The sequence below is a fragment of the Schistocerca piceifrons genome, chromosome 2 (genome assembly GCF_021461385.2).
Source record: "Schistocerca piceifrons isolate TAMUIC-IGC-003096 chromosome 2, iqSchPice1.1, whole genome shotgun sequence".
Taxonomy (NCBI): Eukaryota; Metazoa; Arthropoda; class Insecta; order Orthoptera; family Acrididae; genus Schistocerca; species Schistocerca piceifrons.
The window spans coordinates 963,398,170-963,423,242 of NC_060139.1; the positions used below are offsets into that span (position 1 = coordinate 963,398,170).

The 25,073-nt window shown below is 42.4% G+C and overlaps 1 protein-coding gene and 1 pseudogene across 1 annotated transcript in view; one reads left to right on the forward strand and one right to left on the reverse strand.

Moving 5' to 3' along the window:
- LOC124776935 overlaps nucleotides 1–18,293 on the reverse strand; it is a 119,258-nt gene extending 100,965 nt beyond the window's left edge. The window contains exon 1 of the mRNA XM_047252154.1: nucleotides 18,174–18,293. The gene's annotated coding sequence lies outside the window, so the exon portion shown is untranslated. The remainder of the gene's footprint in view (nucleotides 1–18,173) is intronic.
- On the forward strand, nucleotides 13,884–14,000 carry LOC124778382 (annotated as a pseudogene).
- Nucleotides 18,294–25,073: the final 6,780 nt, after the last annotated feature.

The following is a 25,073-nucleotide window of genomic DNA, read 5'->3' on the forward strand; positions in this document are numbered from 1 at the left end:
TGTAAGTGTTAAGTGTAGGTGACTGTAATGGCCGGGTGTGTAGTGTAGCCTCAAAGTCGTGTTGGATATGGTGAGAGAAGGGAGAGAGTGAAATCCGGTGCCGTCACATAGCCTACTCATCTCGAAGAGAACAAAGGAAGCCGCCAAGCTCACGCTTAGCGTCCACTGGAACGGTATTCGTTCTACTAGTTGAGCGGCCGCATACGATCGAGGGCGGTCCACTTTAAGAAACGCAGCGGCACTGGAAAGCATCTACTGGACACGAGCACGTATGTTGTATACGGCCGAACACCGCCGGCTGACGGACGGATCCCATTGTAACGAGTTTGGTCAAACGCAGTTGTGTGAATTCCTGCTCAGGTCATCGGTCCCTAGACTTACACTCTACGTAACTTATGCTAATAAGGGAACCTCTCCATCGCACCCCTGGCACAGTGGATGGGCATTGAAAAACTGAACACAGATCAATCGAGAAAACAGGAAGAAGTTGTGTGGAACTATGAAAAAAATAAGCAAAATATACAAACTGAGTAGTCGATGGGCAAGAAAGGCAACACCAAGGATAATGTGAGCTCAGGAGCGCCGTGGTCCCGTGGTTAGCGTGAGCAGCTGCGGACTGAGAGGTCCTTGGTTCAAGTCTTCCCTCGAGTGAAAAGTTTACTTTCTTTATTTTCGCAAAGTTGTGATCTGTCCGTTCGTTCATTGACGTATCTGTTCACTGTAATAAGTTTAGTGTCTGTGTTTTACGACCGCATCGCAAAACCGTGCGATTAGTGGACCAAAGGACCCTCTCCAATGGGAACCGAAAACATTTGATCGCAAGGTCAAAAGTCAACTGATTCCTCCACAGGAAAACACGTCTGATATATTCTATACGGCACTAGTGACGGTATGTGCGTCACATGACTGGAATATGTTGTCGACCCACCTAACTCGTACACTTGGCGAATGGGTAAAAAGATTCTTCTACCTTGCCCGATTTAGGTTTTCTTGTGGATGTTATAATCACTCCCAAAAAAGTGGTGAAAACATAAGAGTTTGTCACAAAAACTGCAACAAATGAATGCAACACTTTCACAGTCGCACAGTTTTCCCTGTGCTCTGTCAAAACATACGTTTTTAACGTTTTCAAATTTTTCCGTGTGTAGACCGTCAAATCCTGCATATGTCCACGCAAATCTGAAAATGTCATGGAATTTTGGAGAGCGAAGTTGATTATGTGTGAGTGCCTGAACTTTGATAATTGTCTGAAAATAAAAAATTGAACTTTTCACTCGAGGGAAGACTCGAACCAAGGACCTGTAGTACCGCAGCTGTTCACGCTAACCACGGGACCACGGCGCTCCTGAGCTCGCACTATCCTTGATGATGCCTATCTTTCGCATGGACTACTCAGTGTGTATATTTTGCTTATTTTTTCATAGTTCCACACAACTTCCTCCTGTTTTCTCGATTGATCTGTGTTCAGTTTTTCAAGGCCTATCCTTTGTGCCAACTTATAACTAAATCTGAGGGGAGGGGGGGGGGGGGGGTGCGATGGGGAGGTTCCCTTGTAAGAACTCTCTCATGCCTGAGGGAGGATTTGGACCTTCGGCGGGTGGGGCCGCGCAGTCCGTGACATGACGCCTCAAACCGCGCGGCCACCCCGCGCGGCTGTTGTTGTTTGTGTCTGGGTGCGTTTCGCACTTGATTACCAATTATGGACTAAAGAAGCTTATGCCTTGTGAAGGAGAACAGGTCACTGTGGAATGTACAAGGCAAGAGATAACACCACTGTGACAAGACATGAGTGTGGAAACAACGGAAACGCTAATCATATCGTAGTACAATACTGTGTGATCAGATTTTTCTTTAATGTATGACACGTGACGCGCAGTCTACATTCAGTAAGACGGTATAAAGAATTCTAGATACTGTATTTAAATACAAAATCCAGAACCGAAAGACGGCAGGCCGGGGTGGCCGAGCGGTTCTAGGCGCTAGTCTGGAACCGCGCGACCACTACGCTCGCAGGTTCGAATCCTGCCTCGGGCATGGATGTGTGTGATGTCCTTAGCTTAGTTAGGTTTAATTAGTTCTAAGTTCTAAGCGACTGATGACCTCAGAAGTTAAGTCGCATAGTGCTCAGAGCCCTTGAACCTAAAGACGTTCCACAATCGCATCCTGCATACGTCTGCCAGTTGGTCTTAGTACGGTCTGGTGACATAAACAGTACAGATCTTGAAAACAGCACATGCTATGATATTTTTCTATTGAATTCTTTGCTCTTTTAGTACGTCAGAGACCGACTGCAAGGACGCCATTCTGTAAAAATGTTTTTTAAAAAATTCTAGAAACTGTATTTAAAATCCGAACTGCGAAGAACACCTTCAGCCATACGTTCACCCTATGTAACCAGTATTCTCTAAGGTACTCAAACGACTTTCATATGTGGACTTCCGCTGACCAGAAGGACGTCGTTCACGTCGTAGGTGATACGCTGCGCCGACGCCGCGGTTCTCGCCGACAGAAGTGTATTTTTCGTCGATGTCGATTCTGCTAGCCGGCGAGTGAATACAGCTTCTGGTTCTTTCCTCTCCTTGTCAGTTACAATGTATAATCAGCACACAAATTTGAGTTTGTCAGCAGTATCAGGCTTATTAATTTCAGGAATACTTTGCAACAATCTTCATTTACTAGACATTATTCTATTACTTGTCAAGCATCAGAAAGACACTTGTTGAAAGTAGGTTGCATTGGTCCAAGTTTTGACACCAGGAAAGTTGTCATCAGTTGCCGACCATGCACTGGATGTTACTCGGCAGCAGTGGACAAGCTTCATCGGTCGGCCGTAGTCGTACGGCAGACGGACAACCTGTTAGTCGGACTAATACGACCTCAGTGGCTTACGTTTCCATCCGACGGACGGATCACCATCGCATGTTCTCACTTCGTGAGTAACTGCGGAGAAGTCACGAATTTAATCCAAACCATTGGCGCAAAAGACCGGTGATAAGGGACTCCCCGCCACCCTCCCTCCTGCCCACTGTACCGTAACAGCAAAGTGGAAAAATTGTCAGCAGCATACGGCGTACCCGGACGGTCACCCACTAAAGAACTGGTCACGTTCGACAGGTGCTCAACTTCGGAGATGTGATGGGAACCGATGTATCCACCTCGGCAGGGCCGTGTTCAAGTTACAGAAACAGCTGCAAACTAATACGCCACGATAAACAGGTGCTTAGCAGCACGAGTAGTCTCGTTTATATTGCTTTGACCCAGTAGAAAAATCATCACTGTTAACTTAAATGGAATTGTATCCCACGTGATACTTGACTTACCTAAACAGTCGTTCGAAACAATGATCTCTATGCTATTTGGATGGAGGACTCTTACTTTAGGGAATAGAACTGCGCATTTTACTTGTCCACTATATTGCGGAAGTAAAAAATCTTTGATTGGTTGGTACTTTGTGTGGTTAAAGATCATAGAAAGTACTAATTTCCTGTCTTTTTTTCAGTTGCACGAATCAGTGAAGTAAGGATTTATGTATCCCTTGAACTCCTTTTAATTATTTTCAAGACTGCTGTTAAGGAGTGTTTATCAGAATAAATAGAAAACTGTTGAGGTTCTGAAAGATTACTTCCCCGGTGCCCTGTAATCTCCTTCACACAGCTACACAGGATAATCAGAAAAAGATGAAAGAAAACACAAGATGTTACATAATGACATACAAACACAAACTCACCCATAAAATCACCAATATTTTCAAAAGACAGGGATAAACATAGCATACACAACAGACAATTCTATACAAAAATACACTCCAAAACTGCAAAAAACAGAGACATATACCAGAATGCAGGTATATACCAGTTACAGTGTAACACTTGTGAAGGCACACACATAGGGCAAACAGGGACAACATTTGATGTCAGATACAAGGAACATATGAGAGCGTGGAAATATGGGACAAACCACTCCACACCTAAGAGAAAATGACCACAAACCAACCACTAGAGAAGATGACATGAAAATAATTAGAATCAACAATAAAAAACACGTTCTGACCATCCAAGAAAATTACCACATACATAAAACCAAAGCAGAGGGGAAAATCCTGTTGAATGACCAAGTACACATGCCAAGCAATTCGTTATTCACACTAACAGATAAAACAATAGAACAATCTTCGCAAAAAGGATAAATATAATAATACTGTCCAATGTAATAATAATAAAACCCAACATCTTTACACTTACTCATCCATGACCCCTCGCCAGAATATTGAAACGAAAAGTCAAACAGCTGTCACCAAAGTTTTCAGCCACTCGCTAACAGCTAGTACTGCCCCCCCCCCCCCTCCCTCTCACTCATACACACACACGCGGTATAAACATCATAAACAGAAGTTAGTAACGAACATATACTTCGTTAGGTTGGCAACAAATAGGTAAACACACCAAAGAAGATGAAACACGTAATGGAGTCGCAATATTCACGCTGTGAAAAGAAGTGTACGTCGAAATAGTTGTATCGTGTGACAAAAGAACAAGAGTGAGAAACATGGTGAACAGTGTGTGGATGGCGAGAACACAAAGATGTGAATATATGGCAGTGATATAAATGGTAGTGCGACCTCCAAACCACATGTGAGGAAACGGAGATCAGCAAATCGTAAGTAATTACCTTTTTACAAAAAAAATCGCGAAGTGAACTGTTTAATAATCTAAAACTAACAAAACTGTATCGGTATAGATCCCACTGATGATGCCTTAGAACAGAAGAAAGCGAAACGCGTATGGGATAAATAAAGTAACTAGCAACAGGAAAAGGCAGTTTTATTTGCAAAACGAGTCCTTTACACTCTTCTGACGAATTCGTTTTTATTGCGTCAATCCAGACTACTGATCTGTAAGATGACAAAGCCGACAAACAACAATCATTTGTGTGATCAGATGAGGAGATAAGTCCAACGTATTCAGGTTTTTTTTTTTTTTTACTTATTTCTGCTTAGTGACATTAAGTCATTGACTGCAAAAGTAATCTAAAGTCGGTAAGTGTCACCTCGGAACGATAATCATTATTGTACATCCTCTCCTCTTAATCAAAACAACAAGAATTTCATCTTTCGCATAAGCTAATAACTTCCAAATTTCACGATTACAGAAAAAAGATATTTCATTTTAGTGAGAATGGTATCAGCTTGTACTTAACATCCGTTTCTAATTTAGAACTACTTGAACAGTTCGTTACTACTTAAGTTTTAGTACTAGCGACAAACACTGGCTTCGGATTGAGATATAAATGGCGGTCAAATGAAAACGAAGCAGATGGAAAAAAAGTAATCGCCACGACTGTTAATACATTTCTCCACTGTGAGAAAAGACAGTCATTGTCTTCTTGGAAAAATGTTTGCGGTTGCCTGCGGAACCATGACTGTACCTGGCGTGCATATTTTCGTCCGAAGTAAATAAATGGTCACAATTCTCATTCGTCAGGGCTTAAAAAATATGGAAATCACACGGGCGGGCCCACATATTGCCAAGGTTATTTCGAGTACGCTGCCAAAGTTCTGCTGGGAAGCCCTTACATCCTCAATACAGACCCGATCTCCCCACCATGCAATTTGCGTGATTTTGGTGCTTGGAAGAAAACTATTCGTGGCCGTCGATTTGCCTCGGATGGAGAGGTGTACGCCTGGATACAATCTTGCTTCCATAGGCTACCGCAATGTTTTTTCCATTGATGGTCTTGTTTCACAGTGGGATAAATGTATTAACAATTAGGGTGATTACTTTTGACATGATAAAAGTTTACTTACTTTTTTCCATCTGTCTCGTTTTCATTTGACTGCTTCTTATAAATCACAGCAAATTTGTCAACTTGATTGAACTGGCGTCTGGATCAAGTAGAAGTTCAAATCGTTCAAATGGCTCTGAGCACTATGGGACTTAACATCTGAGGTCATCAGTCCCCTAGAACTTAGAACTACTTAAACCTAACTAACGTAAGGACATCACACACATCCATGCCCGAGGCAGGATTCGAACGTGCGACCGTAGCGATCGCGCGGTTCCAGACTGAAGCGCCTAGAACCGCCCGGCCATAACGGCCAGCCAAGTAGAAGTAATTGAAGTTTACAAATGAAGTGTGCCTCAACGTTCTGGATTATACAATGTCTGAAATGTTGACTAATACTGCAGTGCATGGAATTGTTCAGCACGATAACGAAATGAATGGACGAAAATCCAGAAGAATTCAGTTTTCACGTCAGCCTTTGAGAGTACTGGTACCGCAGCGCTCTCGCTTCTTTGAAAGAATAGAATAGAGCTGTCACCTTGCCGTGCACTAATTTTGTCTTGTATATAAGATAAAGACCATTGAAAGTTCATTTTGTTCGTATCGAGAAATCTTGAACATCTTTAGCATTCTTCTGGAGCACCACATCTGTGATGCTTGTTTTGTATTGTTGTGTGAGCTGTTTATCGTTCAGGTTTCACTTTCGCACATGGCTCAGACCTACGAAATAGAGCTAGGTGTTCACCTACGAGCATGTGCTCCTCATTCGAAGCAAAAACGTCGAGTAAACATGGGTTCTAAGGCGCACACCTTAAAAGCTATGACACTTCTTCAGTAGAAGAGATGTGTTTTGCAGTAACGAAGATGAACTCATAACATCAAGATATCCACTATAGAGCCCATGTCTACAGGACATTTTTTTCTTGTTTTGGTCTCAAAATATGGAAAGCAGAGATGAGCTGTGTTTTACAGTAGCGAAGATGAAGAAGTGCTCATGGTTTTTAAGGGGATGCGGAATCGGATTTTGGGTTAAAAAATAGATTTTCGTTTTACTGACGTATTACATTCCGCCAGGTTTCCTCTTTAAAATGACGTATCATACATAGCTCTACTAGAATTATAACTATTTTATTTTTATAGACTTGTGAGATCGGATATTGCGCTTTAGTTATACACATCTCTCATAGCTGACCATAAACTTTTTGTCAGTATATTTATGTGACGCGAATTCAAATATTCCGCTTTCCAGCGACTCTTTATACTCTATTTGTCTGAAAATGTTTCTCTCTAGATTCCTCAAGTTCCTCTTTGACTTTGTGACAGGATTGTTTGTAAACAGTGTGCTGTATGAAAGTTGTTGTTGTCGAGTTATTTCGTATTTAGTGCTTCATTTTTTGCAGTGAAAATGCCTAGAGCTAGAACAAAAGTGTTTAAAAAGCGTGTGAACTGGAAAAAGAAAATAAATGATGATTCATTAGCAAAGCAAAGCAGTTCTTCATCATCACTGTTGGAAAATGTGAGTCCACTTACTACTGATTTGCCGAACGAACTTACTCCAAATGAAAACAGTGCTTCTCACAAATAACTAAGAGATTTGGAAGAGAAATATAATTTACTTGATAAAGGGAATGATATTTTTGAACTCATTGATACCAGTATAATGTGCGAAGCTCTTGAAAACAGTGTGTGCTGCAAAAAATGTGAAGGAAACGTTTCTCTGGAAGTAGAATCCCATGTTGGCCTGGCTGCGCTGTTTAATTTAATATGCAGTGTTTGTAAGTACAGCTGTAAGTTTTCAAGTTCTGTTTCAGTAACTGTAAATAATGGATACAAGAAACTTGAACTTTATAGTGTAAATATTAGGTTAGTTTATGGACTGCGAGCAATTGGTAAGGGCAAAGCATCTGGCGATATGCCATGTGGTGTTCTAAATCTTCCAAGTGTACCTTCAAAGTTTGATGCTTACAACTATGTACTAGGATCTGCAGTTGAAGATGATGCACGGAAGTCAATGCAGGTAGCTGTGGAAGAAGCAGTGAAAGAAAATGATGGTAGTCGTGACCTCACAGTAGCTTTTGATGGCACGTGGCAAAAAAGGGGTCACACCTCCGACAATGGTGTTGTAACAGCAACTAGTGTTCACACTGGCAAGGTTATTGATGTTGCAATAATGTCTACATATTGTAGATGCATAGACAGGCTGAAAAATGAACATAGTGATGACTGTGTTGCTAATTATTATGGTAGTAGTGGTGACATGGAGGTTGCTGGGGTGAAAAAAATTTTTCATCGCTCTTCAGAGTGGCGTAAAGTTCGTTATGTCAAGTATCTGGTAGATGGTGACTCTAAAGCATTCAAAGAAGTTTTGGAAAGCGAACCATATGGGAGCAGTGTAAATATAAGCAAACTTGAATGTATAGGACATGTGCAGAAGAGAATGGGTGCCAGGCTGAGAAGGTTAAAATCAGTTACGAAAGGGAAAAAACTAGATGATGGGAAAACCTTTCATGGCAAAGGAAGACTGACTGATTCCATAATAGACCACATTCAGAATTGCTATGGCCTTGCAGTCAGGCAAAATACAGGCAATCTTGAAGAAATGAAGAAAGCTATATGGGCTTTGTATTTCCACACCGCATCCACAGATGAGCATCCAGAACATGGTTTGTGCAGCAAAGGTGAAAAGAGCTGGTGTAAATACACTCCTGGAAATTGAAATAAGAACACCGTGAATTCATTGTCCCAGGAAGGGGAAACTTTATTGACATATTCCTGGGGTCAGATACATCACTTGATCACACTGACAGAACCACAGGCACATAGACACAGGCAACAGAGCATGCACAATGTCGGCACTAGTACAGTGTATATCCACCTTTCGCAGCAATGCAGGCTGCTGTTCTCCCATGGAGACGATCGTAGAGATGCTGGATGTAGTCCTGTGGAACGGCTTGCCAAGCCATTTCCACCTGGCGCCTCAGTTGGACCAGCGTTCGTGCTGGACGTGCAGACCGCGTGAGACGACGCTCCATCCAGTCCCAAACATGCTCAATGGGGGACAGATCCGGAGATCTTGCTGGCCAGGGTAGTTGACTTACACCTTCTAGAGCACATTGGGTGGCACAGGATACATGCGGACGTGGATTGTCCTGTTGGAACAGCAAGTTCCCTTGCCGGTCTAGGAATGGTAGAACGATGGGTTCGATGACGGTTTGGATGTACCGTGCACTATTCAGTGTCCCCTCGACGATCACCAGTGGTGTACGGCCAGTGTAGGAGATCGCTCCCCACACCATGATGCCGGGTGTTGGCCCTGTGTGCCTCGGTCGTATGCAGTCCTGATTGTGGCGCTCACCTGCACGGCGCCAAACACGCATACGACCATCATTGGCACCAAGGCAGAAGCGACTCTCATCGCTGAAGACGACACGTCTCCATTCGTCCCTCCATTCACGCCTGTCGCGACACCACTGGAGGCGGGCTGCACGATGTTGGGGCGTGAGCGGCAGACGGCCTAACGGTGTGCGGGACCGTAGCCCAGCTTCATGGAGACGGTTGCAAATGGTCCTCGCCGATACCCCAGGAGCAACAGTGTCCCTAATTTGCTGGGAAGTGGCGGTGCGGTCCCCTACGGCACTGCGTAGGATCCTACGGTCTTGGCGTGCATCCGTGCGTCGCTGCGGTCCGGTCCCAGGTCGACGGGCACGTGCACCTTCCGCCGACCACTGGCGACAACATCGATGTACTGTGGAGACCTCACGCCCCACGTGTTGAGCAATTCGGCGGTACGTCCACCCGGCCTCCCGCATGCCCACTATACGCCCTCGCTCAAAGTCCGTCAACTGCACGTACGGTTCACGTCCACGCTGTCGCGGCATGCTACCAGTGTTAAAGACTGCGATGGAGCTCCGTATGCCACGGCAAACTGGCTGACACTGACGGCGGCGGTGCACAAATGCTGCGCAGCTAGCGCCATTCGACGGCCAACACCGCGGTTCCTGGTGTGTCCGCTGTGCCGTGCGTGTGATCATTGCTTGTACAGCCCTCTCGCAGTGTCCGGAGCAAGTATGGTGGGTCTGACACACCGGTGTCAATGTGTTCTTTTTTCCATTTCCAGGAGTGTACAATAGGGGACTACCATGGCCTCATTCCAGGAGACATTAGTATAATGATCAGGACCATTCTCGTCTTCACATAACAGCTTTCCAGCCAAATACTGGCGATGACATTTTGTTTCAGCACCCAGATTCGAAGTGACTACTTCCGACTCGAGTACCACAGCGCAAGTATGCCGTAAGTCGTCCTCTTCCCGGGACGTGGAAACGCACGTGGACGAGGAGCTGGTGACGTCACAGCTTGGAATTTCAAGTTCCACAGCACTGCGGAGCTTGTTATAATCTGTCGTGTTAGATTTTTGCCTCGGGGAGAGGAACGTGGCCAATGAGACGCAACATCGTTTTACGTCACAAGCAAACAGAGGAGCCGCCTTGTTGTATGGCGTTAAACATCGTATTTGATGGTACGAAAAGAAGCTGTTTCAAAGCATCAGAAAAGTAATGATCTCGAAAACGCGAGTTTTAGCTACCATTAGTTATAATAAAATGACAGGAAACCATGTATGGGTAGGTAGCGGTTTCCTATAGTTGATGTTTTCATTTTTATAACTTGTGTGCTACGAAAATATACCGTTTCAGTGCTATAGCAGAATGATTTACCAAACGCGTCTTATTGGTACAGTTTGCGTATTAAATATCAAATAATTACATTTGTAGTTACAGGGTTTACACATTGTATGCCATATACGGAAGCCATCTCGGTATGTCCAATCTGTGTCGCGAGTTCTTCGCTAACAAAGATGAAGGTAGCAGGTTCGCGCAAGGATTGTTGATACTTTTAAGAATATCGGGAATCCGATACATCAATATTTTTTAAAAAATATCGTTGTCAGCCCTCTACACATCGAAAAAAGGAACCGATATACCGGCAGAAAAATATCGACGTACTAGCCAATAAAAATATCGGCTGCACATTGTAAGAGTACCGCCGGTTTTAGAGCTGTGTATTTAAGTATAAATTTGTTATTAGATATCGTCTACATCAACAAGCTAGCAGCCTGCTTATCTACCTTAGAGCGAGAATTGAGAGGCAAACGATGCACCTTCACGCTTGGCGATAACCACTTTGTTGGCAATGGTAGCTGCATGTAAGTGGCACAATAAAACACCTCCAATGAGTCTGTCGTTTGGTTTCGTCACATATCGAATATCGAATTGGTCCGGAATACTTCATGTAGATTTCCCTGTGTTTTCATTTCTGCAAATGCCAGCGACCTAGCAATTGTAGTGTTAAAATTGCTGGGTGAAGTTAAACGTTGCAGTTTCTGTTTGTAGCGCCGATTGCCGATTATGTCAGCATTTTTCCTCACACGGTTCCGCCCACTACAAACGCCAGTCTTGTCATTTAGAGTGTTGTTCATAATTCTCAGCAACTGTTTTTGAAGAGTTCCGGTGTGAAGAAATAAGACACTATTGCGTTAAAATGGTTTTTTTTTATTTTTATTTTTTAACGCAACTGGTGTGCTGTTTCCGACATCGGAAATTTTGTCGTTCCATTCACACCGCCACCCTCCAGTGCAATCGGACTTCTTTTATGCTACCTATACTTTCTTCACACAGTCAAAGAGAAAGATGGACGTGATGAAAGCTCAAAAAGTAGTAAGATTTTTTTCTCATTGTGAAAGTGAAATTATGTTCTACTACAATTCAAAAAGAACAATTTAAAATATTTACCGAAAACTGCGAAAAAAATATAAAATAAAAATATCTGCATCCTATATTGCCATTTCGATAGCGATATATCGGTGGAAAAAGAGTTGTCGATATATATCGATATTTTTGGAGAAATTATCGATATCTCAGCATTTTACCAACAGCCTACAATTCAAAAAGAACAATTTAAAATATTTACCGAAAACTGCGAAAAAATATAAAATAAAAATATCTGCATCCTATATTGCCATTTCGATAGCGATATATCGGTGGAAAAAGAGTTGCCGATATATATCGATATTTTTGGAGAAATTATCGATATCTCGGCATTTTACCAACAGCCCTAATTCGCGCGGTAAGTCTAAGAAAATGCTCATCTTTTGTTTATTATGAGGTTCTGGGTCTTTCTTATTCATTTAATAAGAGTATTATCTCAAACATCGATGTTATTTATTATAAATAAAGTACTTGGTGCTATTCTTGTTGCAAAGGTCAACGCCTGGAATGTTTCCCCAGTGCCCAGAATCTTAATATGACTGTCAGCTGCCAGCTGGCGTGGCCGAGCGGTTCTAGGCGCTACAGTCTGGAATCGTGCGACCGCTACGGTTGCAGGTTCGAATCCTGCCTCGGGCATGAATGTGTGTGTGCTGTCCTTAGGTTAGTTATGTTTAAGTAGTTCTATGTTCTAGGGGACTGATGATCTCAGAAATTAAGCCACATAGTGCTCAGAGCCATTTGAACCATTTGACTGCCAGTTAGGTCTGAAAGTAAACGCAAATTACATACTGGAAGTTTTAGCTATTATCAAACTTTCTTTGTGAACTCGCTCCTGTTTATATATTGCCAATAAATATCATTTTCAATTCCATTCGAATGAAATTACGAAATGAAATTTGATCTTGAATTTATGTAACCAAGTATGCTATTTCAGAATGTCGGTAGTCAATGCAACATCGACAATATGGATATTAGGCGAGCACAAACTGACGTTAGACGCTATACCTTCACGATATTCAATTTTAAACGGAAAATGGGATGAAAATTTCTACTACTATGTATTTCTGGTCGTTGTACAACATTATGTAGTGTTCCTCTACCAGTAGTTCACTCTTCAAGCCATCGACGAGTCCAGAAACTGCTTCGCGGTTTTCTTCGCTCGTCTTCGACAAGCGCCAGCAGAGTTCACGCAGCTGTTTTACGCACATCCATTTTCGTAAAGAAACTGTGTAGTTTGCTAGCCAAATAAAACCGACAACGGCCGCTGGAGAGCAATGAGAGAGAAAATCACGTTAACCAGCTCGTCCCGTGTGCTGAAGCCACTTCTCTATTGATGTCAGATGTCCTGTTCGCGTCAACGTCAGCTGCCTCGTTCCGTGTGAGGACGGCTTTAGAGACCAGAGCTACGACGGGCGATTAAATGTGTGGTTCTGGCTCCCGATGCTATGCGATCTGTCAAGACAGTCCATATCAGTCTACACACTACTGCAGTTTAGTTCAGAAGTTCAAACTTGGAACGTATAACATCGGTGGCTGTCGAATTCAAGCTGAATGTTTTTATTGGGTTTCCACATCTACGCCGGCCGGAGTGGCCGAGCGGTTCTAGCCGCTACAGTCTGGAACCGCGCGACCGCTACGGTCGCAGGTTCGAATCCTTCCTCGGGCATGGATGTGTGTGATGTCCTTAGGTTAGTTAGGTTTAAGTAGTTCTAAGTTCTAGGGGACTGATGACCATAGATGTTAAGTCCCATAGTGCTCAGAGCCATTTTTTGAACTAGAAATTGTTTCTTGAGACTTACTAAGCAGGTTTTCAGGGTTAGCTTGCGCCTGCCATAAGTGGTTTGGCATTTCAATTCTATCAGTGTCTCCGTAACACTCTCCAATGGGTGAAACAAACCTTTGACCATTCATACTACCGTTCTCTGTATACGTTCTACATCCTCTGTTAGTCCTATTTGGTAAGGATCAATTGAGCAGTATTGTAGGACAGATCGCACGAGTTTTTGTGAGCAACCTACTTTATCGACTGTTTGCATTTCCATAATATTCTACCAATGAACCGAAGTCTGACACCTGCTTTGCCTACAACTGAGCCCATGTATCTTTACAAATTGTTACACCCACATATTTATATGAGCTGCGACTGGATACTACACTTTTCCGTTTTGTGAAGTCCAAATTTTCACATGTCTGAACATTTAAAGCAATTTGACAATCTTTGCACCGCCTTCAAATTATATTACGAACTTACTGAATATTTACTTGTCTTTCTTCAGACAGGATTTAATTATAGATACCTGGATCATCTGCGAAATATCTGAGGTTGCTTTTAATATTGGCAACGGCCTTGCCGCAGTGGTTACACCGGTTCCCGTCAGATCACCGAACTTAAGCGCTGTCGGGCGTGGCCGGCACTTGGATGGGTGACCATCCGGCCACCATGCGCTGTTGCCATTTTTCGGGGTGCACTCAGCCTCGTGATGCCAATCGAGGAGCTGCTCGACCGAATGGTAGCGGTCCCAGTCAAAGAAAACCGCCATAACGACCGGGAGAGCGGTGTGCTCACCACACGCCCCTCCTATCCACATCCGCAGCTGCGGGCCTATGGGGTATCGTCTCAGTTGTGCGACTGGATTCCTGATTTTCTGTCAGGAACGTCGCAGTTCGTAGTAATAGACGGCAAATCATCGAGTAAAACTGAAGTGATATCAGGTGTTCCCCAGGAAAGCGTCCTGGGACCTCTGCTGTTCCTGATCTATATAAATGACCTGGGTGACAATCTGAGCAGTTCTCTTAGGTTGTTCGCAGATGATGCTGTAATTTACCGTCTAGTAAGGTCATCCGAAGACCAGTATCAGTTGCAAAGCGATTTAGAAAAGATTGCTGTATGGTGTGGCAGGTGGCAGTTGACGCTAAATAACGAGAAGTGTGAGGTGATACACATGAGTTCCGAAAGAAATCCATTGGAATTCGATTACTCGATAAATAGTACAATTCTCAAGGCTGTCAATTCAACTAAGTACCTGGGTGTAAAAATTACGAACAACTTCAGTTGGAAAGACCACATACATAATACTGTGGGGAAGGCGAGCCAAAGGTTGCGTTTCATTGACAGGACACTTAGAAGATGCAACAAGTCCACTAAAGAGACAGCTTACACTATACTCGTTCGTCCTCTGGTAGAATACTGCTGCGTGGTGTGGGATCCTTACCAGGTGGGATTGATGGAGGACATCGAAGGGGTGCAAAAAAGGGCAGCTCGTTTTGTATTATCACGTAATAGGGGTGAGAGTGTGGCAGATATGATACGCGAGTTGGGATGGAAGTCATTAAAGCAAAGACGTTTTTCGTCGCGGCGAGATCTATTTACGAAATTTCAGTCACCAACTTTCTCTTCCGAATGCGAAAATATTTTGTTGAGCACAACCTACATAGGTAGGAATGATTATCAAAATAAAATAAGAGAAATCAGAGCTCGAACAGAAAGGTTTAGGTGTTCGTTTTTCCCGCGCGCTGTTCGGGAGTGGAATGGTAGGGAGATAGTATGATTGTGGTTCGATGAACCCTCTGCCAAGCACTTAAATGTGAATTGCAGAGTAATCATGTAGATGTAGATGCAGATGAGGATGACACGGCGGTCGGATGGTTCCGATGGGCCACTTGTGGTCTGAAGATGGAGTCTTGCTGCTGCTTTTAATATTGTCTACTAAATCATTACGTACTACACTAACATGAAATTATGTGTTTCGCTGTTATGATGCTAGTGGTTGTTTATTTTTGTTCTAGACACATGAAAACACTCTTTCAAACAAATGTGTTGATTTATTTCGTTTTTAATTTCGTGGACAGCCAAGAACTGACTACATTAAACGATATCGCATTGCTGCCAGGAACCTAGAAGTTCATTTCAACCTGTTGCCAAGAAATCAGTAATATTTACATTGCGTGTGAGGTCTCGAGCTAATTGTTCAAGGCAGTTATCTGAAACTGCTTTCAGAACTTTTCGCAAGGGAGTTTGTTACAAGCGGCGGTAGCGGGAGAATATTTGTTACAGTCGATTTCGATACGTCACCGTTACTTGACGCAATATAAATAGTCATAATTTAGCTCATTTGTGGATATATACAGCAGGAAATAAATAAAATTCGAATTCATTTAAATGCCTCTTTATACCACGTGGTTATAATTAAAGTGCAACTACTCACAGAGACCCAGCGTGGGCTGTAGTTATTGCACGGTAGCGAAACTTGGTAGATAGTCTAATGCGTTAACGCGGAACCGATTTACACTGGTAAAAATTCGTTCCAATTTTGGCCATCAGATGCAGATCTGGCGCTCTCAATGCAAGAAGGACGTACAGAAATGCTTCCATATGCAATGAATCAGGGGCGGGATGTGGGCATAAAATGTCAGATAACCAAGAAAAGTATAATGTTGATGTTATTATTAACAGTCGCGTACACAATATGTCCAGTGTGAACACCGGAGACGTCAACAAGATGCTGTACAGCGCCAGCTTAGCACCTTGTGGCCAAAATTGGAACCAATTTTTGCCCACCGTAAATCGTTCTGCATTACGCATTAGAATATCTACCAAGTTTCGCTGGCATTCGGTAATTCAGCCCAACTGGACCTCTGTGAGTAGATGCGCTTTAATTATAAGTGGGAAAATTGCAAACAGCACACAAATATGTGACGAATGTCCCAATTGACGATCGTGTATCAAGTAAGGATTTGGATTTTGTTGCTGATGCAATCGAGGGCGCACTGTGGAAGTACGCACCATTCGATCAATCCACTTCAGATACTTTGTCCCAGCGGGTCCAAACATTGGGCTTACACTGGCAGCGAGAATTACTTTAAATGTTTCATTTATTCTCAATCACACAAACTGACGTTTCCAAGAAAAAACTGCGGTATTATCTGACGCTAGGCTCAACAAGTCTTGCCATACTCCGATGATTTCGACCGCTGTAGTTCGCAGTTTATTGTGGCGTAAGCAGATAGGATTATGAAAGGGATCCAGAAATCCTTAGATGAAAACTGGTAGTATAAAGAACACTGGTCTCTTCCTTTCTCATTTTTCGATCGGAGTTCGTGCTATTCTCCCTAACGTACCCGTCGTCGACGGAATTAACCTATGATTTTTCGACACGAAACGTGTCTGTGGAAGGTCCAGAGTTGGACATTCGAACTTGACTCTTCTGGCAGACATTCCGGTATTTCATTCCGTAAATCTTCAAGAGTTGATAAGTGCCTTCGAGGATGTTCCATATCTTCCTTGTACGTCAGTCACTGGTCTTGTATCCTTTACTTAACCTTTAGGACAAAGCTGTACTGTGTGTTACGCCTTTCTCGTGCTACACTTCTTACACGTACTGTATTACAGTCCCTAATTCGGAAGATGATTTTAAACGTTAAACTGTACGAAAGGGAAGAAATATGAGAAATTTGCTTCCAGAAAAGTCTGATGACACTAATTGATATCATCGGAAGTTCCAGACTTTTGAATGCCTTGCAGCATAATGTTACAGTAAGCTGAAGTTACTATGGGGGCCCATGACGTCGTCGCTATCGTATTTCCTTGTCTTTTACAGACATACATGGATATTTTTTCAAGTTACTTTTCTTATTTTTGATATTTCTTTTGAGTTCGAAATCAAAATTTTCATTTCTTTCCAAAGCTTTCGAAATATTTACAAGAACTTGCTAATAAGAGTCATTATACCTTTCTTGATCTATTAGCAACTACGAAGGAACAATGCTCACGCTTGATAATAAATCAGTGCGGGGAGCAGATACGCAATAGTTGGGACAGGATTGTGGAACATCATAACTGTGTGAATTTGAAGTAATGTTACGAAACTTATTACATTTTATTGATTATAAAGAAGTTATTTTGCAACAGTTTTGACATGAGTAACTTAAGGTTTTCAACACTAATTGGTAACGTATCTCTGTGGAAGATGTACTACAGATTTTGATGCAACATTCGACGTAAAATATTCACCGTGGCATACCGTGTCTGTATCATATACAGAAACCGTTGAACAATATACGCCCAGGTCGTAGCGATTAAGAGTTTACTTAAAATCTTACGGGATAACCACAAAAGGAAAGACTGCCGAACAGCAAAACATTGACAACGTACAGCAGTCATTTTCAATGTTGGCGTCCCTGATTTCCCGTTGTAAATCAGCTGATTGTATAAAATGTTGCGACAGATGACAAATAATTTCGACGCTGACATTTAAACGAATTAATACAAAACAAAGCTATACTACACAATACAAATGCCTATAAACCGCTAAAACACTGAGGGATTGCTTTAAAATGATGAGATCATTATTGGGAGTAGAAATGGTAAATCTGTTTCAAGAAGGTCGCGTAACAAAGAAAGATGTTTTTAATTTCGTTAAAAAAAATAAAAAATAAAAATGAAGGACCAAATAGTTACTGTAGAGATCACTGCAGTAACTCTTACTGTAATACTGCACATATGAAAAATGAAGTAGAAAATTGTTTACTTATGTGGTGCCTCTGAGGTTAGAACTGTATCGCCTTCTACATTCTACGACTCATGCATCTTGTTTATACAGCTGTTAGTATTGTAGATAATGATACTACCAGGAAAATGAAGATCTCAAGAAGAAATCACTTGTGCTCTCTCCCGCCAATATCGACGCAGTGACAGTATTCACGCATCTTCACGCCCACGCCTTGGCAAGGCATGGCGAGCTGTGGAATGCGTAAGATCACGTGACCTCGCTTCTTCTAGTTCGGTAGGCGACCGAAGGGTGGCAGCACCGATCGGATGCACTGGGCATGTCCCGACGTTCGAGACAGCGTGCTGCTAAACCGCGCTTTCGAAAATTCAGAAATAAAATTTGTCGTGTTCAAGAAATCGGCAACAGGAGGGGTATCTGTTAGCATTTGCGTTCATTAAGAGTGCTCATTGAGAAACATGTACATGTGTCTGTTGCAAATTATTACAGTATAACTGCGTTATTTATTTTATTGCACAGGTAGAATAATAGCTGCAGCAGTTGTTTCTATCTGTTTCTGTTGGTTGTTACTACTTCAACCTTACATTTACTCTTTCTTGGTTAGAGGTACGCTGCGGCCAAAAAATCATTCATAAACTTCTCACTTAGTCGACTTCCTGTGCACCTGAAGAATGTAATTTTACACTACAAGAAAATGCAACTAGCCATAAGTTTTTTGAAATGATTTTATTGTGCCGTTACTAGTTTCTGGCCTGAGCCCATCTGATGATAGGTCTTGGCCGAACCTAGTAATGGTACAATAAAATCATTTAAAAAAAAACTTGTGGCTGGTTGCAGTACTCCTACAGTATAATTTACGAAAACAACTACGGTGTTCTCCAACCAAAATGGATAAAATAACTTGAGGAATGTACTTATCTTCGAGTGCCTGCCAGCCCTGAAGTTTGTAATAAGTTTTTGTATAATGACCAACCAAGGTTCGAGTGCGGTATTAGGAAACTCAAAGCTGAAGCCTCGTTGATAGCTAACACCTGCACATAATCAAAACGAGCATTAGCAATTATACTGGAGGCATTTCATAAATTTGCAAGCAAAAATTTATCTACCAAAATGTCAAAAACTCCTAAGAAATTGTTGTCCAATATAACGCCAGTCAATAAATCAATATCATCCAGTCACATAGTTGATCTCCAAAGCAGAAGATAATAGGGAATGGTGAAATATTAAATCGCGTTGTTCGAAATTCTTTCAATGAAGTGGATCGCAAAATACTTTACCCTCTAGATCGTCTCCCAGGCGCATGTCATCATCATCATTAGGATTTACTTCCAGCGATCTGGGTAAGAACTTTGTGAACGATATGCCTCCATTGGTTTCTGCCGTGGTATAACTTGGTCTGTCCATCTCTTTCTAGGCTGCCCAATTGGTCTTCTTCCTGGTACCTCCATCTCCAAATACTGGCGTGATGTTCGAGTCGGGTGCATTCGCTTCACATGACCGTACCACTTCAATCTCAAAGCTCTCATTCTCTCCTCTATAGTCAAATGTCACTTGCAGGTCACTCCTTACATAATCATTCCTAACTCTGTCTCTCCTAGTTTTTTGTAGAGCTCACCTAAGGAACTTAATTTCACATGCTTGTACACTACTGGCCATTAAAATTGCTACACCACGAACATGACGTGCTACAGACGCGAAATTTAACCGACGCGAAGAAGATGCTGTGATATGCAAATGATTAGCTTTTCAGAGCATTCACACAAGGTAGGCACCGGTGGCGACACCTACAACGTGCTGACACGAGGAAAGTTTCCAATTGATTTCTCATACACAAACAGCAGTTGACCGGCGTTGCCTGGTGAAACGCTGTTGTGATGCCTCGTGTACGGAGGAGAAACGCGTACCATCACGTTTCCGACTTCGATAAAGGTCGGATCGTAGCCTGTCGCGATTGCGGTTTATCGTATCGCGACTTTCCTGCTCGCGTTGGTCGAGATCAAATGACTGTTAGCAGAATATGGAATCAGTGGGTTCAGGAGGGTAATACGGAACGCCGTGCTGAATCCCAGCGGCCTCGTATCACTAACAGTCTAGATGACAGGCATCTTATCCTCATGACTGTAAAGGATCGTGCAGCCACGTCTCGATCCTTGAGTCAACAGATGGGGACGTTTGCAAGACAACAACCATCTGCACGAGCAGTTCGACGACGTTTGCAGCAGCATGGACTATCAGCTCGGAGACCATTGCTGCGGTTACCCTTGACGCTGCATCACAGACAGGAGCGCCTGCGATGGTGTACTCAACGACGAACCTGGGTGCACGAATGGCAAAACGTCATTTTTTCGGATGAATCCAGGTTCTGTTTACAGCATCTTGATGGTCGCATACGTGTTTGGCGACATCGCGGTGAACGCACATTGGAAGCGTGTATTCGTCATCGCCATACTGGTGTATAACCGTCGTGATGGTGTGGGTGCCTTTGGTTACACGTCTCGCTGACCTCTTGTTCGCATGGACGGCAGTTACAACAGTGGACGTTACAATTCAGATGTGTTACGAGCCGTGGCTCTACCCTTCATTTGATCCCTGCGAAACCCTACTTTTCAGCAGGATAATACACGACCGGATGTTGCATGTCCTGTACTGGCCTTTCTGGATACAGAAAATGTTCGACTGCTGCCCTGGCCAGCACATTCTCCAGATCTCTCACCAATTGAAAACGTCTGGTCAATGGTGGCCGAGCAACTGGCTCGTGACAATACGCCAGTCACTACTCTTGACGAACTGTGGTATCGTGTTGAAGCTGCATGGGCAGCTGTACCTGTACACGCCATCCAAGCTCTGTTTGACTCAATGCTCAGCCGTATCAATGCCGTTATTGCGGCCAGAGGTGGTTGTTCTCGGTACTGATTTCTCAGGATCTGTCCACCCAAATTGCGTGAAAATGTAATCACACATCAGTTCCAGTATAATACATTTGTTCAATGAATTCCCGTTTGTCATCTGCATTTCTTCTTGGTGTAGCAATTTTAATGGCCAGTAGTGTATTTGGCTCTCTTCTCTCTTATTTATGACACAGGCCTCTAGGCTATACATCATGATTGGCAGGAGATAAGTTTTATACATGGTCTTTTTGGCTCTTTGAGGGTTTAACATTTTTTTTTTTTGTGGGATCTAAAATTTGAAAACCTCTCTCACACCGGCCTGATTTAGCTTCACTGATCAGGATAGGGAAAAAACATGCGTATGTTAAGGGAATTTTCATTCACAAAGCAGGCTTATCACATTCACACAGTTCAATACTCTTCTATCCTGATTAAATTGAGCTTAACTTAAATTCCATAAGGCAGTGAAGCAATTTCGAAGTCTCGGTGCGACGAAAATTGTCTGTCGATGTCCTGAAAACATTTGTAATAATGATTAACTTTCGGTAATTACATGGGGAAGACCGGAGATCTGCTGGTAAGACCGTGTTAGCCTATTTATTTGAAGTAACTGGATATCTTGAGCATACAAAACGGCAGGTTCGTCCAGTGTAAATCAGATGTTCCCCACTGATCCCGTGAAACACAGCGTAGTGAGCAGACACTGTCAATAATAATCAGTTAAATAATACGCGAACACACTTACTTTAGTTTAGTTCATGTATTAAATTCCTTCTCAAACAGAATCTTATCAAGATGGCGACTAGCTCAACAATACATACATATACATCCTCCTTCTTTCACGGCTAATCGGCAAGCACTGCCTCATTCTTTTCATAAGCGAAAACAGATAGCAGAGAAGCTATTCCATGGAGTAAATGGACGCTCCAAGGAATAATAGCGCTTGAAACTATTTTGCATTGATAATCATCGTATATTAAAGTTTAGGAATCAGTAAGATAAGAAGAGATATTTCGAGATATGTACAGAGTTATATAATTTATAAAATTTCTGAAAATATCGCGGAGAGACCGCTGCAAGAGACATTACAAGGGACTTTCTTGTCCAAGGTTAGATTTCGTACTTGGTAGAAGAAGCTAGGTCCTTTTGTTATTCTGATTAAGACTTCTAGTTTGGAACTTCCATCGCGTGATATGATGCTACCCAGATAATTGAAGCTTTTCACACATTCAACCTTCTCCCCTCCTGTAAGATGTGACAAGGTGTGGGTGTCCTGCTTATCTTCATTGCCATCGCCTTGTTCCTACTCGCAGTTAACTTGAATTTTTTAAATTTTGTGTTTCAGTAATCCAGTCTCCTCTGAACCTCCATTTCCGTCTCTCCGCAAACGGCGATGTCATCAGCAAAAACAAAAGCTTTGAGATCTTCACTTTCTTCTTCCTTGATTTCTTTCATGATTGTGTGCATAAGTGTAGTGAAGAGTAAAGGGGAGAGCGAACTGCCTTGCTGAACACCTCTTTTTGCCTTCAACTATGTTGATCTTCCACCACCTACTTGTACACTACTCTCACAACTATCATACAGCATCTGGACTTTTTTTAATTAATGAATCAGGAACATTATGTTTTTTTAAAGCATTCTCATATTTTATCCCTTGGTACACTGTCATATGCTTTTTCCAAATCCACGAATACTACTATCAAGTCCTTTCCTTTTCCCCAATATTTCTCCATTAACTGACAGAGGGAGAAAATGAGATCTATTGTTCCCCTATTACTTCTGAACCCATGCTGTTGTTCCTCTAATTGGTGTTCTAGAATATTTCACAATCTTTTTTCTATGACCTTTTCCATTATCTTAAGGCAGTGTGATAACACTGTGATTCCTCGGTAGTTGGTGCATTTCTTTCTACTACCTTTCTTCAACAATGGTATTATAATTCCTTTTTTCCATTCATCCGGCACTTTGTTTTCTTTCCACATCACCCCCAGCACCCGGTGTAACCATTGTGTTCCATGGATTCCTGCGGTTTTAATCATATCCGCTGTCAGCTCATCTTCTCCAGCTGCCTTCCCACATTTCATCTGTTTCACGGAATTCTAACCAAGAGATTGGACCCTGCTCTTCCTCTAATTCAATGACTTCGGTGTCACTTACGTGTGCACCTTCCCCATTCAGTAATATTTCAAAATAATTCTTCATCTCTTCTCTGATACCTTCCATGTCCTTGATAATATCCCCGTCCTCTGTTTCAATCGCTTTAATCTCTATCAGATCTTTTACTTTTCAATAACCCATATAGCAGTTTCTGGTTTCCTTTGCTATCCTGCTCTAGTTTCTGGGTGAATATTTCCCAACTCTTCTCCTTTTCTTCTTTCACAATACTCTTTGCTTGGAGTTTCTTTTGTCGGTATTCCTTCTCCAGTGTTGGTACCAGCCCCTGGCTCTGATTTCTTTTTTCAAACTCCATGTTATTCTTTGGCATATTACGTTTTTTAATTGCATCTTTTACTCTATCGTTCCACCAACTGGTTTATTTGTCTTTCACTCTACCCTTTGTTTTGCCACTTATCTGCATAGCACTGGTAACTATTGACGTTTTAAATAGGTTCCACTCTTCCTCTACACTACCCCTTTCAGTTTGTGGCAATTTTTGTGCTACTATATTTTGGAAACTTTTCTTCTTCTTTCATCTTCCACTCCTTAATTTTTGGCACTCTTTGTACAGCATTCAAACTTTTCATCTTATAATTTAGATCAGCTACTAGTAACCTGTGGTGGCTACCCAAGTGTTCACTTGGTATGACTTAAGTGTCCCTTACTTTTCCTCCAGTTAATTTGTCCGTTAAAATATAGTCTATAACTGTCTTAGATTTGCCATCCCAGCCAAATCTATCTTGTTTCTTGAATAATGTATTCTTCACTAAAAGATGATTCCTTATGCACAGATTTAGAATTTCTTCACCCCCAATATTTCGTCTTCCTTATCGAAAAGGGCCCTTCACCTCCTCCTATCTATTTCCATCCGTGCTGATCTGAGCATTCAGATCTCCAATTATCATAATGTTATCTTCTGTTACTTGGTCTTCCAGTTCTTCAAGGAATTTCGTTTTTTCTTCCTCACTGCTCCCTTGCTGAGGTGCATACACTTGGAGTGTAGTAAAACTATTCTTTCCGAAGTTCACTCTTGCTGTAATTATCCTTTCACTTGCAAATCTCACATCTGTAACTGGGTCAATGTCTTTGTGAAACACAAACCCCACTCCATTTTTTGCCTCTTTATTGTGATCCTGCCAGTATAATTTGTACCCACCTCTCAGCAATTTAGAGTTTTTTCCCTTCCACTTGGTCTCACTCAATTAAAAAATATGAATCTTTCTGCTCTCCATCCTGTCTACAATCTCTTCATGTGGTGTCACCGCCAGACACCACACTTGCTAGGTGGTAGCCTTTAAATCGGCCGCGGTCCGGTAGTATACGTCGGACCCGCGTGTCGCCACTATCAGTGATTGCAGACCGAGCGCCGCCACACGGCAGGTCTAGAGAGACGTCCTAGCACTCGCCCCAGTTGTACAGCCGACTTTGCTAGCGATGGTTCACTGACAAATTACGCTCTCATTTGCCGAGACGATAGTTAGCATAGCCTTCAGCTACGTCATTTGCTACGACCTAGCAAGGCGCCATTATCATTTGCTATTTATCTTGTGATGCATGTACCGTCAGACCGATGTTCACCAATTATGGATTAAAGTTAAGTATTCCAGAAGCTACGTACTTTTTTTACTAGACTCAACTCCTTTAACTGTTCCAGACCTCACGCCAGCCTGCGTGAGCTTAAACGCGTGCCTTTCGGCCATCTCAGAGTGGCTTGGCTGTCTTACCAAGTCACAACACTTCAGTCTTTCCTGTCAAGGTTATTACATTTAATGTTCCCACTCTCAAGTTTGTTTTTGCCTTTTTGTTGGGTTCTAATTTTCTGTTCTTGTTTAGTGTATCTTCTTGCGTTCCTTAGTTTTTCTTCAGGCCGTGAAGAGCTGTCATTCGTTCCAGGGGAACAAGTCGTGCTGTCTACATTCAGTATTTTTAATCTGAGGCTCGTTCTTTGATTGAAAGCAATGACAAGTTTTTCTCAT